The sequence below is a fragment of the Mercenaria mercenaria genome, chromosome 11 (assembly GCF_021730395.1).
Source record: "Mercenaria mercenaria strain notata chromosome 11, MADL_Memer_1, whole genome shotgun sequence".
In the NCBI taxonomy this organism is placed as follows: Eukaryota; Metazoa; Mollusca; class Bivalvia; order Venerida; family Veneridae; genus Mercenaria; species Mercenaria mercenaria.
In genome coordinates, this window is record NC_069371.1 from 60,195,059 (window position 1) to 60,213,659 (window position 18,601).

The following is an 18,601-nucleotide window of genomic DNA, read 5'->3' on the forward strand; positions in this document are numbered from 1 at the left end:
TCCTACTGTAACAAATTTCTAATCCGGTATGATTTCTAATCTGGTATTTTAATGTGACCTGTTCCAAATACATGTATCATCGATTTTTTCCTGTGGTGTGTTTCTATCTTTACGTGTATAAACCTTAAATCCCAATTTATATCGCGAAAAATCCGAATTATTATTTGCCGCTCAGCCTATCCCCCATGACCGGCGCAGAGGTACGCCAGACAGACCCAGGAAGCCTGACGAAAGCCTATAACGGCGAAACGGCGTACGCTGCATTTATGAATATTTTTGATCGGACAAGGACGGTTTACACATGTATTTAGTAATTAAAATGCCTTTAGTCACGGCATTAAACCTACTTATCATTTAAGATAGTACCGGTGTTTCAATTATTCTAAATCACTTAGTCTTTATTATGCAGCATTACATTAAGGTATACAGAAATACATTAAAAGTGCAGCATGTATATGAAACTTAAGCTAATGAATATACTTTTATTTCTTTTGAATTGATATTGTGAAATCTGCAATGGCAGAGATGATTCTTTTTTTATTTTTTTGGTTGGTTTAATCAAATTTCATATTTATACAAAAAGCATTTCAAATGTTAAAATATATTCACGTTTTCAATACAACTTTTAAAATGAAACTGTAGCTCATAGTCCCCGAAAGGACACAAAGGTAAGACTTTGTATTTCAAGTAGCTTAAAAAGAACGTTCTCGTCAGTAGTCCTGAAATTCCATGCCGGAAAGTACAGTCGCGTCAAAATCAATAAAATCTGTAAAAAGACGAATGTGTATTCAAAAGATCAGAATGTATATAGCCGCAATACGAAAGAAAAGTTACTTACAATATATTTCAGTCGATATTTTCAAAACATTCCTTAGAATTCCTGTGTCCTGTTTGCCAAGTGTCCTATCTTTTTTTCTATTATCAAAAATTTAATTTTTAAAAAGTTATTAGTAGCCGCTCGTGCATATAATCCTAATATTAATCCCCGATTTTACCCGGATTATTGCGGAAAGGATTTATAGCAATGCATAGAAGTTTTCAAATACATTATCAATGTATGAAATCAGAAAATGTTTTATGTCTAAAAAAAAAGAGAGTAAGATCTACTATAATTTAAGCTGAACTTTAGATATAGAGAATATTAAGTTACTGTCTATCTTAGGATTATATGCACGAGCGGCTACCTAATAACTTTTTAAGAATTAAATTTTTGTGGTTATCGTATGCAGAAATATGCCACCATACAAAACATGAAAATGAACAGATTCGTATAACAGAAAACTTAAGTATTATGAGAACGTTTTCACGACACTTCAAAAACTTATCTTGATAAAGCAAAGTTTTCTGAAAAGATTATCTCAATAGTAGAAGGTTTTCTGGAAACATTATTGCGATAATTTACGTCATATTCTGATACTTTTTGTGTAAGTGCCCACAGCTGCCATTTATAAGCTAAATTGCCTTTCTCGGTACTTTCAGAAATTATCTCGATATTTCGAACTTTTCTGAAAAGATTATCGCACTGACAGCCTAAAGTTTCCTGGAAATAGAAGGCACACCGAGAGAAAAAAATATTGCGATGATGTTTTCAGAAAAATGCACAACTTTGCTGGAAAGTTTAAAATATTATTGTGATAATTGCCGAGCATCTCGTGGCAGTTCCAAACATTAACGCGAAAATTTGCGCAGAAACATTTTCAGGAAATGAATAAAAATATATATAAAATGTTATTTATTACTGAAATGCAGCTGGCATATTTCTGCATACGATAATCATAAAGTTTTCATGAAAAGTTTATGAACTTTCGCGAAAAAAAAAACAATACTTTTCGCAAAAATTTGAACAAACTTTCGTGAAAGTAGGAGAAAGTTTTCGTGAAAGTTTTATCTGGTTAACGAGACAATGTCAAAATAGTGCCCTGAACTGCATAAAGATAACCCAATAGTCCCCTCTACGGAATGAAGTGTGTTATATCCGACCACCACCCCTAAGAGTGTCTTGAACTTATAACTGAAACTGCTTTATTTGATTAAACGCCTAATTTTACACATAGTATATTCACTGGCGTTGTACATTAAATTATACCAGATTTATATAGCGCTCAAGGCGCTTTACATAGTTCAAATGCAGCCACATAGGGCGCATAATTCATCCTCTACTAGTACAGACACAGAGCGATCTGACCAGAGGGCCAGAGTGAGACAAAGCCCCCACGACAGAGAGATCAGAAATCAGATACAGGCTTATCCGGCTAATTTAGCCTAGCTCGTTTCGAATAGACAGCCTGGTTCGCCTGGGTTCCTGACCAGTACACCTCTAGTTGGGTGGGAAACACTGAAAAGCGTTTCTGAAAATTCCCGAGTAGCTGCCGGGGATCAAACCCCGACCTCAGGATTGGAAGGCCAGTGTGCAAACCACTGAGCTATCCGTCCTACCCAACTTATAGATATTTAATTATAACATTCAGATGGGTTTCAAAATCAACGTATTTTTTTAACTCCCTTTATTATTTCTGTTCATTCCGTATTTGTTATCGTATGCAGTAGTTGGCACTATCGTGAATTTTTTCCACTTAGAACAAGAGATTCTTTTCTTGAAAAGTTTGTAAATTTTCGTGGAAACTCTGTACATTTTCGTGAAACTTATCTGGTTATCGTATGCAGAAATATGCCACCATAGAAAAGTTTTCAGAAAAAATGCACACATTCCTGGAAAGTTTACAAATTATCGTGATAGATACCTAGCTATCTCGTGGCAGAAATATGCCACCATACTTGTCATTTATTTATTATCACATGCAGGAGTTGGCACAATCGTGATTTTTTTCACTTAGAACAAGAGTTTCTTATCATGAAAGGTTTTTAAATTTTCCTGAAAACTAAACGAATTTTCACGAAAACTATGTTAAAATGGATGCAGAAATGTGCCGCCATAAAGTTGGTATTTTTTCAAATTTCAAACATTTTTTGACAATGGTGAATGGTTGTGGTTTTTGCTTTCGAAATTCTACACTGGTGAGACAATTGTGCACACAATTTACAAAATATTTTGAAGTCTTCTTTACATTTCCTAGCTTTAAAATGCATCATTTTACTTGTTTGATTTCAAATTTTCCAGAACCCTCTCTCCACTATATAACTGCCACGTGTGCCACGTACCACGTGCCATGTTTTTATATCCTATTGTTTTCTCAACACGAACAGTTCCATATTTTCAAGAAATCTTGCGGATGCTGTGTTCTTTTCCAGATTTGTAACACAAATAATTGATAGTTAATGTCTTAAATAGCCTAAAATGCACCATTCTACTTCTAGGATTTCAAAATCAATCAGAGCCCTCCCCGTACTTACCCCACCCTGGCGTCTCAATTCGTCATGCTTCTAGACTTATTCAGATTCAGAAGCTGTAGCATAATGATAATAAAAGTTTCCTATTGATAATCTAGAAACAGTTATCAGTACACTAAAAGACTTATACATCGTTGTCAGTGCTCGTCCAATGACTTTAAAAGTTTTGAAATACATTCAAATTGTGATGACTCGAACTGCCAATTGATTACGTAATAATTACGAGTTAGTATAATTTTTAGGTATCACCGGACCGTTCTCTAGATTACTTAGGCATATAAGATTCTTTCACTGGTGGTAGATTACTTAGGCATATAAGATTCTTTCACTGGTGGTAGGTGCAGATGGAAATATCTGGCTCGAGGGTAACTGTTTTTAGGCGGTAACGAGGCTCCGCCGAGTTGCCATTTAAACAGTTACCCGAGAGCCGGATATTTCCATCTACACCTTCCACCAGTGATTGAAACTTTTTCTTGCAAGCTATGTTTAACAAAAAATAGGAAAAGTAAATTTAAACGAATCATTTTCCTATAACACTTTTTTTCTTACAGCGAAAACTTAACGTCCGTAAACAAGAAGTACGTTATGACGTTACAAGACGAAAACAACGTAATAGGTTTTGTTTTATTATCTGCAGTGAAACGTTGTGTTTTATTTTTGTTTTTGTTTTTTTTTTTACGTTAAATGACGTTTTTAGAATCGAGAAATATGTTATAACGAAAAAAAGAAAGTATGAAGGCATTTGATTTTTATCCCGTTTCAAGTAAAACATAACTGTTACAATATACATCTACTGATACAGATGTAGTTCGTTATACGTCATTTACTGAGTCATCTTACACCCCGGGATGTAATATGGAGATTTCAAGCAACTGTGTAATCACCAGAAATCCCATTCTGGTATGCAAGAAATATCTTTTATCACTAAAAAGTCTTGTATTTTTTTTGTCGCATTCCCTTATGTATAAGGTAATATTGGTGATTCCGATACGTGTTCAATGATCATCGTAGGAAGGTTATTGATTTCAAACATGTTTAAGCTAATCGACAATATTATTGTTTAGAGATTATAATCATGACAGTGACATCGAAAACACACGCCGAGACACGTTAACATACTTATCCAAACAAAGGTGTGGAAAACTTCTTTTGACCGTCGAGACATCAATGAATGGGGTTTTCTCCTGTAGGGATTAAAATTATTGTCGAGTCAACGCTTTTTGTTTTCGAGACATCGTATGTCAAGTAATTGCATTTAATTTACATCAAAGATATTTAGTAAATATGCCGAGACTTCGAGCTATACTCATAGACATTTCCTATCACCACTCATTGAGTGCACTCAAATAAATTGCCTAACGGTCACGCCTTTACTCAGGCAAGATTCAATTTGTGTTCATAAACGTGAGTGACAGACGAGTCAACTCGTGAGAGTGAATGAATGTTGAGGGAGGTCCTGGGGACACTTGAGTGTTTTCCAATATTATACGTCAGGTTTCGATGATAGAACTTGTGACAATTTTAAATTTATTTGAAGGTAAAGATAGCCATGTCGTGTATGTGTTTAAAACGAAATTAGAGCAAAGGAGGCAATTATCGACCCCTTAAGACCATAATCTACCGTACATATTCTTACTTTCACTTTCGGAGACAAAGTGACACATATATTTGAAACAAACTATCATTGGTCGGTTTCAACCAATGAAAACACTTGTTACATTACAGAATAAGGTATGGTCTAATATTCTGTCTCGTGACATGTGTCTGCCATTATCGACCCACTTCTGCTATTATCGACCCCCTAGTTTGTTTTTTTTTTTAACTTTGAAAACACTGAAAATCAAGCATAATATTATTATTAACTTAATATTAAGTTAATTTTTATTTGTCCTTTATTGTCATAATTGCAATTTGAAATTATGCAACTGAGCAACTGAGCATATAAACAACATAACTTTACTACGATTTCATGGAAAATATTATTTCATGTGTGTTTTTTTATTATTTATAAATTTGGTCTTTCATACTATCACAGTTTCATATTTGGTCTTTTGACTGACAAATTGTAAATATTAGATAATAGTTATTTGTAATATAACATTAGCCACACACAAGAGATATATAGTTCAAACATTCAAACAAAGTTGATTATCCATTATTATCTACAGCCTTAACAACATATTTTAGCATTCAATTTTTATACATTTAAAATTAACTTTTTGTAAGTCTTCTGGAGTCAACAAGTGAAGTTCTGGTTGCTTAGTACATTTAATGTGCCACCATCCAGCGCATTCACAGCCTTTTCACTCATTTGGCTTCCCATTAGACTGACCACACCCCTGACATTGGTCTAAGCTGTCTGCACTGTCCATCATCATTCTGTCCATTAGAGGAATCGTCAAAATCGTCATAACTGTCATTATCATCATAAATGATAGAAACATCAGACTATGACGAACTTTCAGAGACTGCGCATTTTTTCTTTTTATTTTAGGAGCTTTTTAATCCTTGTGATCAACTAAAAATGTGCATTCATAACTTTATCATGAGTCATCACAGAACATTAGGGTTTCTAGCTGACCAATCAGAGAGCTGCATTTTAGAGTACCTGCCAGTTTCCACTTGGGTATAACAAAGTATATTTACAATGAACATAATAGTGACTTTAGAAATAAATATCACACTATTTTAGAAATAAAATCAAGATTTTTGACTGCACATGCTTCAGATGATGCTACAAACAACAAAACTTTGAAGTTTCATTGAAATGTTATATTGATTTAATACCTTTATTTTAGTTAAAAGTTTGAGATTTTACACAGACAGTCTATGATTTAAGTCCGAGTAAAATGTAACCAATACCCAAGTGAAATAAGTATCATTCCACAATGTTTTGGACATGTTAAAGTTATGAATTAAGTGCTTTTCTCAAAGCAACGAGAAATTATATAAATTTAATTAGTTGGGGGTCGATAATAGCAGAAGGTCATATTTTCAATCTGCTATTATCGACCCCCACATAATCTTTCCAGAAGTTGCAAGAGACTACAAAAATGGCTGATAGAAATGGGTTCTATATGTGTATAGTAGGATTAAACACAAAATTAAACTGATTTCGATCCATAAAAACGGTAAATTTGATTTAACAGAAAGATACCTACCTTAACGGACGATGTAGTGGTTGGCACTGAAATTTATCTCATGCAGTCACACTGTATGTAAACATTCAAAATGGTGCATGAAGAAAATTTGTGACGTAAAAATGACAGTGAATGACATGATCACGATTTCTAGTAATAAATGTGATTAAGTATCAATTAAGGGTGGGGGGTCGATAATAGAAGAGGGTCGATATTAGACTCCTTTGCTCTACATATTTGTGTTTATTTGTGGTATTTTTTAGAAAATTATATTATGTTCTTTTTTTAATACATTTTGTTGAGGACGACGAATACGCCAAAATAAAATAAAATAAAATAAAATAAAAGTAACAGAAACACGTCATATTAACAAATATTTACATTTAACAAGCCTAGATAGCGGTTAATTCGTACTGAAACAAGAGCACCGCCTTGCGGGTGCAGACGCTCATCTGCTTTTTTCTTGTCTCTGTATAACAGAAATATTGTCAAACCCATGATTTTCTAAGTCCAAAGGGGGTCACAGATCTTGCAAAAAAGCAATGTATTGTTACGTTACTTGCTGTACAGTGTCAACTTTTAATGGCGAATAATTGTTCGAATTTGTATAGCAAAAGCTTTGACCATTAAGAGAAAGCATAGCTTAACAAAGAAATTTGATATTTTCCAAGTCCAAAGTTGGGCCATAATTCTTGCAAAAAGCAGGATGGAAATATGTTTCTTGCTGTACAGAGTCAGCTTTTGATGGTGAACAAGTGTTGCAAGTTTTAAAGCAATAGCTTTGATATTTTAGTAGAAAAGTTGACCTAAACATAAAACTTAACCAAAAAATCTGATATTTTCAAAGTCCAAAAGGGGCCATAATTCTTGCAACAAGCAGGATGGAGTTATGTTTCTTGCTGTACAGAGTCAGCTATTGATGGTGAACAAGTGTTGCAAGTTTTAAAGCAATAGCTGTGATAGTTTTGGAGAAAAGCTGACCTAAACATAAAATTTAACAAGGCAACACCGACGACGACAAAGACGCCGTCGACGATCAAGTGATGACAATAACTCTTTTTTTTCTGCATAAAATCAGATGAGCTAAAAGCTACCCTCCACGAATTTAATATCTTTTTTTTTCCAAATGACATAGAAAAAATTTATTTTATAAACCATATATAGCATTTGTAATAACTGGAATTTAGCGGGCTGGTTTTCGGGAAACAGAAACAGTTAATGACACGAGTATATTTTCTCGGTAATGATAAATTCCAAGTTCAGCGAAAAGTTAACTCGTGTACTTGTAAGTACAAATTTCATTCTATCAATACAGATTAGCAGACTGACTAACGGACGGACGTATTTTGCAACAAATGGACGGACGGACAAACATACAGAAAAGCAATAAGATGACAACTTCAGGTAGAAGATATATATGAAAGAGGAGGCACAAGAGCCCATCATTCAAGTGGAGATAAAGAAGGCAGCATAAAAAACAGTAAAGATGTCGTAGCAAAGACGACGGGACACTCCTGGAAAGGGAAGCCGTTGTATGAGATACAGCCAAGAATAAAACTGAAACAAGAGTATAATATGACTACATACCACACATAAAGCGTAAGCCTAATAATTAAACGACATCATATGTTTTTGCAGAATATTGCAAGTTTTAGCAATGTGTTTTATCTGGGCTATTCATTAAGATATAAAATTTAATGGAGTTAGGATGTATAGCATGTTCTCTAGTAATATATTTTCTTCTATCAGCATTAAAGAATTGACAGTTAAATAAAGAATGAAATTCATCTCCAAATGAGTTTGTATTACACAAGTTACATACATGTACCCTTAGTTCTCTTGGTATATTTTAAAATCTACCCTTCTCAACAGGTAAATGTGATTCATACATCTAATTTTAAAAATGAGACAATACTGTTGCCAAAATGCGTGGATAATACATCCATATAGGCCTACTTTTCATGCCTGAACTCATTCTTATATATTCTGTAGTCAAACATTTACTAGATTCTGTTACATCACTATACCAGTTTTGAATGAACTGGTCTTTAAGTCTATTTTTAACATTATTTTTTTTAAAAAACGAAGGTGAAGTGGCAACATTACTTATCCAATAGTTTGATAAACCCAATGAATCTAATAACTTATGAACATTACTAATCAAAGGAAGCTTAACCATATTATTACTATACAGAGTGTATGAAGTATCATATAAAATACGACATATTTTTTCGTTCTTGCTATTCAATATCTTAATCCAAAAACACAGTACCCTACTCTTAATATGAATAGATAAAGGTTATACCCCCAGGACTCCATAAAACATACAATTTGGAGTACTTTGTTTCAAGTTCAACATATGTTTATAAAATGTTTGCTGAAATTTCTCAACATTTTCTATCCCCAACACTTCATTATCATATAAAAATATAGGTAAGGAAATATTTAATCCGTTCTGACTGGTCAATAAACAGGCCCAAAAAGTGTTGTTGTTTTTTTCAAAATTGAACGATTATACTGCATGTAGGAGAAATAATGCTGTTCTACAATTTTTTTCTTTGACACTCCCATTTGTCTCTGAATTTCCATTTTGGGCTGTTTATGTCCCTGGCAAAAAGTCATATTTACTTATGTACTGGATGTGTTTTGTTTTTTGTTTGCTTTTTAGGGGCGGGGTGACTTTGGTGCGAAAAATGTGTGAGATTTATTCGGGTAGAGAAAAGTCTACCGTTTCGTACGCCCCGTTGCTGGCTTGCTGTGTTCATTCATGCTCATCGTACAGTTAAATCTGATTAAATAAAAAATTATATTTTTGGTTACTAGTATTAGTTTCGTATTTTAAAATCATGACTGATTTGAATGTAATTATAAACATGTATAACTATACCTTCTGCTATATTAAAAACTATTTAAAAATCTGAAGCATATTGAACTGAATGAAAATAACAGTATTTGAACTGAATGAAAATAACAGTATTAATAGATACTGTTACTTTCATTCAGTTCAATATGCTTCAGATTTTTAAACACGTTTTTGTTATAATTATTATTGTAGGTACTTGGTCGGAAATGATGCAAAGTTCGTATTTCGGTTCGGGATGTTTGGGCGGTTTCTTCGCAGAATTTCAGGGAGGTAACTCGATTCAGAAATCTCAGACATCTTACACAGATGAACACCAAATGATTTTGACAATGGCCTTCGTCTGTCAGGATTCTGTTTTAATGTAATCAGCATATTTATTCATATACCCTTTTATTAAGAATATGTAATAACGTTTGATCAAACACACGGATCTATAGACGGACACCTTAATGTTCTCTACCGTACGTGGATTTTTATTCGTTTTAAACCATGCGACCACCTATCAATTCACAGAATAGACGTAGTATATTTGAGCCGTGCCATGAGAAAACTAACATAGTGCGTTTGCGACCAGCATGGATCCAGACCAGCCTGCGCACAGTCTGGTCATGATCCATGCTGTTGGCTTTCAAAGCTATTGTTCTTATATAGTATTCAAGGATTACCACATAACTGCAACAATACGACCGCCTTCACTTTTGTCTGTCAATGGTAAATGCGAGGAACTTTCAATTCTGTGAATTGTGAACCTACCAGACGTAATGAAAATTTCTGTAATGAGGATTTTCCGGTGTGTATAAAAGACGAATGACGTTCAACAAATGCCCCTCATCTCCCTTGCAATATGTTCAACAAGTATATATAAGGAGAAGAGTGTAAAATATAGGATACTGATTATATCTTATAAATCAAAGAAGTATAAAATACATTATTTTATAACTCTTTGCATAATTTGAGGCTCTCTATATTCTAATAAATAAATTGCTGTGTGTACACAGGGCACTGGTCAACCCCAACTTACTGTTACTTTACATGGTTTCGTGACTCTAGGCGAGATATATGCAACACGAACATTTAAGCACTTTATGTGTATATTTCACTAAGTCAAGGACCGTAAACCTGGTCTGGCTGAGTGAAATCCCAAACAGAATACCAGGTGCATAACTTCACATGCTATATAACATCCTCTAAATGTTTTATGACTCTGAATAAAATTCTTTTTGAGATGCATGTGACAATTTTTATGCGCTAAATGCATATTTTTGACTAAGTCGAGGGCGATAACTCTGGTCTTGCAGACTGAAAACAAAAATAAAATCTCAGGTGCACAAAGTCACATGCTGAATAACATTCCTACATATGTTCATGACTGTAAGTGAAAGACTTTTAAGCACTATTTGTATTTTTCACTACGCCAAGGACCATGTTTTATGACTCTAAGTCAAATACTTCTTGAGATATTTGCGATACAAACTTGTATGCCCTTTATGCATAATTTTTACTAAATCAAGTGCCATAACTCTGGCCTGACCCATATTAAGGTATGCGAGAATAAATATATCGCCATTTATAAGTGTAAAACTTGTGTCCGCCACAGGAATTTATATATGAGCCAATTCGTTTCAACCAATCCGGGACACGACGTTTGTCGTTGTGTCGCTGCGACAGAAAGAAATAATGAAATGGCACAAAACAACCACCATAATCTGTTGAAAAGATTTTCCCTGAGTGAATTAACTTTATATCAAAAACGCCTTTACGGTCTAAACTTTGGCTTTGAAGTTTTCAAAGTTATAATCAATTGCGTGGCGACTGTTAACAACTTCTATACTGATCATGTGTCATGTATGTTTAAGAAATGCACATGACGTGTAATACAAGAAAAGAATTATACCGAATTGTATGCCGAAATTATCTTGAAAATAAAATATAAAATCACTGAACTTTACGCGATAAACTTTAAAGTGGTCGTAAAACAGCCATACGACAGAGGCAAAAAATCCTCGCAAGTTTTAGAATAAACGAACGCTCCGGCGCACGCCTGCCAGCTCAACCTACTGTTACACAGTAACAAATTTCTAATCCGGTATAATTTATAATCTGGTATTTTAATGTGACCTGTTCCAAATACATGTATCATCGATTTTTTCCTGTGGTGTGTTTCTATCTTTACGGGTATAAACCTTAAATCCCAATTTATTTCGCGAAAAATCCGAAAATATTATGTGCCGCTCAGCCTATCATGACCGGCGCAGAGGTATGCCAAATAGACACAGGAAGCCCGAAACGACGTACGCTGTTTTTATGGATATATTTTGATCGGACATGGACGGTTTACACATGTATTTAGCAATTAATATGCCTTTAGGCACGGCATCATTTAAGATAGTATTTCAATTATTCTAAATCTTTTCATTATGCAGAATTAATATTGTGAAAACTGCAATGGCGGAGATGATTCTTTTTTTATTGTTAGTTTAATAAAATTTCATATTTATACAAACAGCATTTTAAATGTAAAAATATATTCACGTTTTTAATACAACTTTTAAAATGAAACTGTAGCTCATAGTCCCCGAAAGGACACAAAGGTAAGACTTTGTATTTCAAGTAGCTTAAAAAGAACGTTCTCGTCAGTAGTCCTGTAATTCCATGCCGGAAAGTACAGTCGCGTCAAAATCAATAAAATCTGTAAAAAGACGAATGTGTATTCAAAAGATCAGAATGTATATAGCCGCAATACGAAAGAAAAGTTACTTACAATAATTATATTTCAGTCGATTTTTTTTCAAAACATTCCTTAGAATTCCTGTGTCCTATTTGCCAAGTGTCCTATCTTTTTTTTTCTATCATCAAACTTTCAGTTAGAGTTTTGTTACTTCTAACTATTAAAACGTTCCATTGTTATGGCATAGATCTACCTGGCGATGACCTCAAGTCAAGTACAGTCAAGTCAAATCAATATTTATTTATTTTCGGTAAATGCTATACCATTATAAACATAAGCTAAATAATAAGCTATGTAGATCTATAGCTTTGACCGTCATTTGACCATATTGTGTCAGTTCGTCCATTGTGTTATTTCATAATCCTTTCTGATTAAATTTGCCTAAAACATGTATAGACATAGTATGATACAAATAACTCCCAGCCTCGGGGTAGATAAATATAGAGAAATCTAATAATGTATTTGACAACTTCTATGCATTGCTATAATTTCTTTCCGCAATAATCCAGGTATAATCGGGGATTAATATTTATTGACAGATAGGATTATATGCAAGAGCGGTTACACAGAAATTAAAGACGCTCGCTGCAGTTTCTTGTATGAGAGATGGGGTAGAAAATCCAAATAATAGAATATGTTCAAACTTTGTATATGTAGTAAAGTCAAGTTTCACTTTATTTAAGCTGATAAATGGATTCACAGTCATTTATTTATAGTCAGGTCGTATATCAATGATCAGTACTCCGTATTCCGTTGTATCATGTTTGTACTCTGTGTTTCGTTGTATCATATTGCATCGTACTCCGTGTTTGTATTATCATGTTCAGTCATGTGTCCACACGTGCATTTGAACTTGTTTTGTAGATAGAAGACGTTTTCATTGGTCAGTTATCTCCATGCACAAATAAAAACTTTTGGCGCGAACTAACAATTGCACGGCCCTCTATTCTTCATTCTTGAGAATCATTGTCCGAGTGAACGCAAGTTACTCTAGAACTATTGTTATACTGTAGTAATTTAATGTCCTTACCTTTGGACAATTTACTATGTCATTAGTGTACCTTTGCTAGTCGATTCTGGTAAGATATTTTCTTTAGTATTTGTTCTTTTTAAATGCAATGATAACTTATTTACCGCGAGAGATCTATTTTGTGAAATCTGTATTTTTCACATTCTGCTATTGTTGTATTGTAATTCGTATTTTCTATGTTCATGATTTTACTGTTTTATGTTGTAGGTTTTTCTCTACACGTACTATACTGGTACTGTCCAATAAATTGAAGAAACCTCAAAATAGTTGTGTTATACAAACTACCTATACTACATATATGAACGCAGTTTCATGTTAGAAACAGAAAAAATGAAAACATAGGTCACCGTGCATATTTAGGAGTTATCTTGCCCTTAAAACTGGATTTTTCTTCAAATTTGCATATTCAAGGGCAGATAACTCCTGAACAAGCATGGTGACCTATAATTGTTTTTCATAATTCTGTTTCTAACATAACACTGTGTTCATATACAATGTTTGAACAAATTTTATTATTGGGAATTGTTTTACATAACAAGTTTCCGAAAATCTGAAAAAAAAAAACATGCTTCAAAATGGTCAAATCAAGACTTCAGTATTATATTCGGTCTTATAGATGTTATAAATTAGTAACCAACGTTAATTTTTAATTGCTTTTCATAATTTAAGTGTAGGCACTGTCTCTATGAATTAAGTTATCTCGCCGTTTTAACAGGATTTTCTGCGGTGGGCCGTTAGGGCCATCGCCGCGTAAAATAAAACCCGTAAGCCCGAAAGCATACAACGAAACCACGATGATGAAAGGTCGGAACTACGAAACAACGACGGTGAAAACGCAATATTATTTAAGAAATAATATATCTCATCCAGTGATTTGTCGTTGAATAAATCATTGTTTGGAGTTCAGATGCGAAGGAATTATATCACGAGGGCGCAGCCCGAAAGATATAATAATACGCATCTGAACGACAAACAATGATTTATTCAAGAGCAAATCACTAAATGTGATATATTATTTCGATTCTAACACGTTACGAACATCCTTGACGACATTCATTAAATATTTGCCCGTTTTCAATCGGTTTCCTTTTCATCGCGACGCTATGCCGTTTGACGCCATTACGTAATAATTGTTACGTCACAACAGTGATTTGTTGTATAATAATTCACTGTTTTCTGCCTTCTTTGTTTAATGGGAAAATGAATCAGATCGTGTTAGAATTCGCGTTTAAATCATCGTAGTTTCGACTTTTCATCATCGTTTCGTTGTTTCGACTTGTCGTCATCGTTGTTTCAACTTTTCACCATCGTTGTTTCGACTTTTCATCATCGTTGTTTCGACTTTTCATGATCGTGGTTTCGACTTTTCAACATCTAGTTTCGACTTTTCACCATCGTTGTTTCGACTTTTCACCATCGTATGTTCGTGTTTTCATCTTCGGGGTTTCGACATTTCACCGTCGTGGTTTCGACTCTTCACCATATTTGCTTCGACTATTTAATATCGTGGTTTCGACTTTTTAACATGGCCGTTTTCGCCTTCCTGATGATCATGCGCACCAACTTTAATTCATTTACCATTTTAATCAGAGACATTCTGCACATTTGTTTGGTCATTAAAGAAGCCACATGTAGTCACTCTATGTGATAAAACATCAATAGGCAGCTTGACTGTCTTTACAATCTTTTTTATTACATATAGCATTATTATTGACCAAACAAATGTGCCGAATGCCTATGCGTACATATTGTTAGAATGAATGGTCATGTAGATCTACGTAGTACTTTAATTTGCTCGGAGAAAATATATAAAATTCTCTCAAATGTATACGGTGGTATGTTTAGGACATGCATTTATTTTTTTAGACTAAATAATCTCGTGCGCACGACATCTTATCTCGTGCGTTCGACATCTTATCTTGTGCGCACGACATTTTATCTCGAGCGCACAACATCTTATCTCGAGCGCACGACATCTTATCTCGTGTCGTGCGCTCGAGATAATATGTGGACAACATGGTGAACGGATAGCGCAGTGGTTTGCACACTGGCCTTCCAATCCTTAGGTCGGGGGTTCGATCCCCGGCAGCTACTCGGGAATTTTCAGAAACGCTTTTCAGTGTTTCCCACCCAACTAGAGGTGTACTGGTCAGGAACCCAGGCAATCCTTGCGTGTATCGGTGCTATACACTGGACACGTTAAAGAACCAGGCTGTCTACTCGCAACGAGCTAGGTTAAGTTAGCCGGACAAGCCTGTATCTGATTTCTGATCTCTCTGTCGTGGGGGCTTTGTCTCACTCTGTCCCTCTGGTCAGATCGCTCTGTGTCTGTACTAGTAGAGGATGAATTATGCGCCCTGTGTGGCTGCAAGCGCCTTTGAACGTGAACTTGATCATGAAAAGGGCGCTACTGTATATAAATCTGGTATTATAATAACAATAATATAATGTCCACGAGATGATTTAGTCTTAAAAAAATAAATGCTAAACATACCACCGCACAAATGATTTATTTATGTTTTCAAGTGAATTATAGAGTTTTCTCAGTGAAATAAAAGTGATAATCCACAGTTTTGAAACAGTAGATTATTATTTTTTATTTTTCAAGGTTTTTGCTGAACTAGTTCCGGTCCTCCGTCGCGATTGAAGTCAAATTGTATACCGAGCGTTATGAATACTGGGGACCATAATTACGATGACGTCGTTAAAATGACGTCATTTGTGCTATGCTTTCCGTTAATCTTTCCCGCGATTTTCGACATTTTATAAATTACGCAACAGAAGTTTTACACATGAAATAAAAAGAAAATTTGTTTGTGTCAGTGTAATATCAATTTTATTTCACTCGTGAGCACCAAAAGTCATTTTCACTCGTGGCTACGTCACTCGTGAAAATGTCAGTTTTTGATGCTCACTTGTGAAATAAAATTGATATTTCACTGAAACAAACAAATATACTCTATATATTTGAACAAAGAATGTAAGGGCTGCATGAACATTGGAGAGTTTATTGGAGGTTCTCTTTAATATTATATCCCTGTCAATCAACTCTACTGGTCTAAAAATAAACCAGAGTGTGCTTGTAGCAATCACGTATGTTGAGTAAAAGCAGCCGACGCTGGTTGTTTTATTTTTAATAAGTTTCTAGAATGTTACTGTTGCTTAAATATAATATAATGCTCGGAACCCCGATGATGAAAGTAGAAACAACGAAACCACTTTGATGAAAAGTCGAAACCACGAAAGTGAAAAGTCGAAACAACTATGGTGAAAAGTCGAAACCAAGGTGATGAAAAGTCGAAAACGATTATGAAAAGTTGAAACTACGATGTTGAAAAGTCGAAACAACGATGGTGAAAAGTCGAAACCACGATGGTGAAAAGTCGAAATAACGATGATTAAAAGTCGAAAGTATGAAAAGTCGAAAGTACGATGGTGAAAAGTCGAAACAACAAAACCACGATTGTGAAAAGTCGAAATAACGATACTCCATGGCATCTGTATGGTAATATTATGGACCCAATCTTAAGCTTCCTTGGATTAGTAATGCTCAAAAGTTATTAGGTTCATTGGGTTTATCAAACTATTGGATTAGTAATGTTGCCACTTTACCTTCGTTGTTTAAAAAATTATGTTAAAAATAGACTTAAAGATCAATTCATTCAAAACTGGTACAGTGATGTAACACTAAAGGATGTAAATGTTTATACTACAGAATATAATTGAGCCGTGCCATGAGAAAACCAACATAGTGGGTTTGCGACCAGCATGGATCCAGACCAGCCTGCGCATCCGAGCAGTCTGGTCAGGATCCATGCTGTTCGCTTTTAAAGCCTATTGGAATTGGAGAAACTGTTAGCGAACAGCATGGATCCTGACCAGACTGCGCGGATGCGCAGGCTGGTCTGGATCCATGCTGGTCGCAAACCCACTATGTTGGTTTTCTCATGGCACGGCTCATATAAGAATGAGTTCAGGTGTGAAAAGTATATGGATATATTATCCACGCATTTGGCGAAAGGATTGTTTCATTTTAGATGTATGAATCACAAATTACCTGTTGAGAAGGACAGATTTTATAATATACCAAGAGAACTAAGAATACACGTATGTAACTTGTGTAATACAAGCCCCATGTGGTTCTGGGACGATCTATGTATGAAAAGAATTGGAACCACTGCCTTACCCTTGTATGATCGTAAGAGGCGACTAATAGGGTCTTAACACCTGGTTTTGCTGAAACTCTGTGATTCCAGCAGGTATGCAAATTTTGATTCCACACCTCATGTTTTTATTTCGATGTAAATGAGATGTGAAACCAAAATTTGTAGTCCTGTTTGGCGCCATATAACCTATACTGTGTTGGTGTGCCGTAAAACCCAAATAAATAAATAAATAAATAAATAAATAAATAAATGTGTAATACAAACTCATTTGGAAATGAATTTCATTCTTTATTTTATTGTCAATTCTTTAATGCTAAACATTTTTGCGGTAAACGTAATGATATAAATCCTTTTTGCAAAAGTTTCAATTAAAAACTACTCTCACTAATTTACATTACTTTCCGGTCGAATAAGTGCAATGATAATTAGGCCAACTCCACCATGGAAAGGAATTAATATAAGCATTTACTTGCTTGTTTTCTAATCCAACATTTCATAAATGTATTTTGCACAATGACTATGTAACTTTATCGAAAGAAATAAAATATGTTTAAACTAATGCTAAACAGTCTACAAATGACTTTGTCCGTCAACTATAACGTTCAATTATAAAGCCTGTAAACGGCAAGGTCAGTCAACTCTAACATTCTGAAAATGGCATAATCAGTCAACTATAACGTTAAATCATATAAAATACGACATATATTTTTTTTCGTTCTTGCTATCCAAGACACAATACCCTACTCTTAATATGAATGGATAAAGATCATACCCCCAGGTCTCCATAAAGCATACAATTTGGAAGACTCTGTTTTAAGTTTATAAAATTTTAGCTGAAATTTGTCTATAACATCAACATTCTCTATCCCCCATACTTCACTTCCATATAACAATATAGGTGCTATCATACTGTCAAATAAATGTATTTGCATACTAATAGGTAAATCCAATTTTCTAGCTTTAACTATAACAGAAAACATAGCTTTTCTTGCCTGTTCCAATAAGTGATTCTTTGTTTTTACAAATTTACCATTGTATACAAATTTAACACCAAGATCTGTATGAGAAATGATCAACAACCTCTAATTTAAATGTTGGAAGATCACGTAAACCTCTTTTACTTTTCCAAAAACAACAAGTTTTGTCTTAGAAGGATTAACTTGTACATTCCATAAGTTATAGTAATTTGACATTGCATCTAATTTCGGCCGACTCGGCAAAAAATACTGTCATCAGCATATAGGAGAATGTATAACTTAAAGTATATTTCAACATCAGAGTCACTCAAAGTATTCTTGTCCGCACAATAAACACCTACTCTCGGTT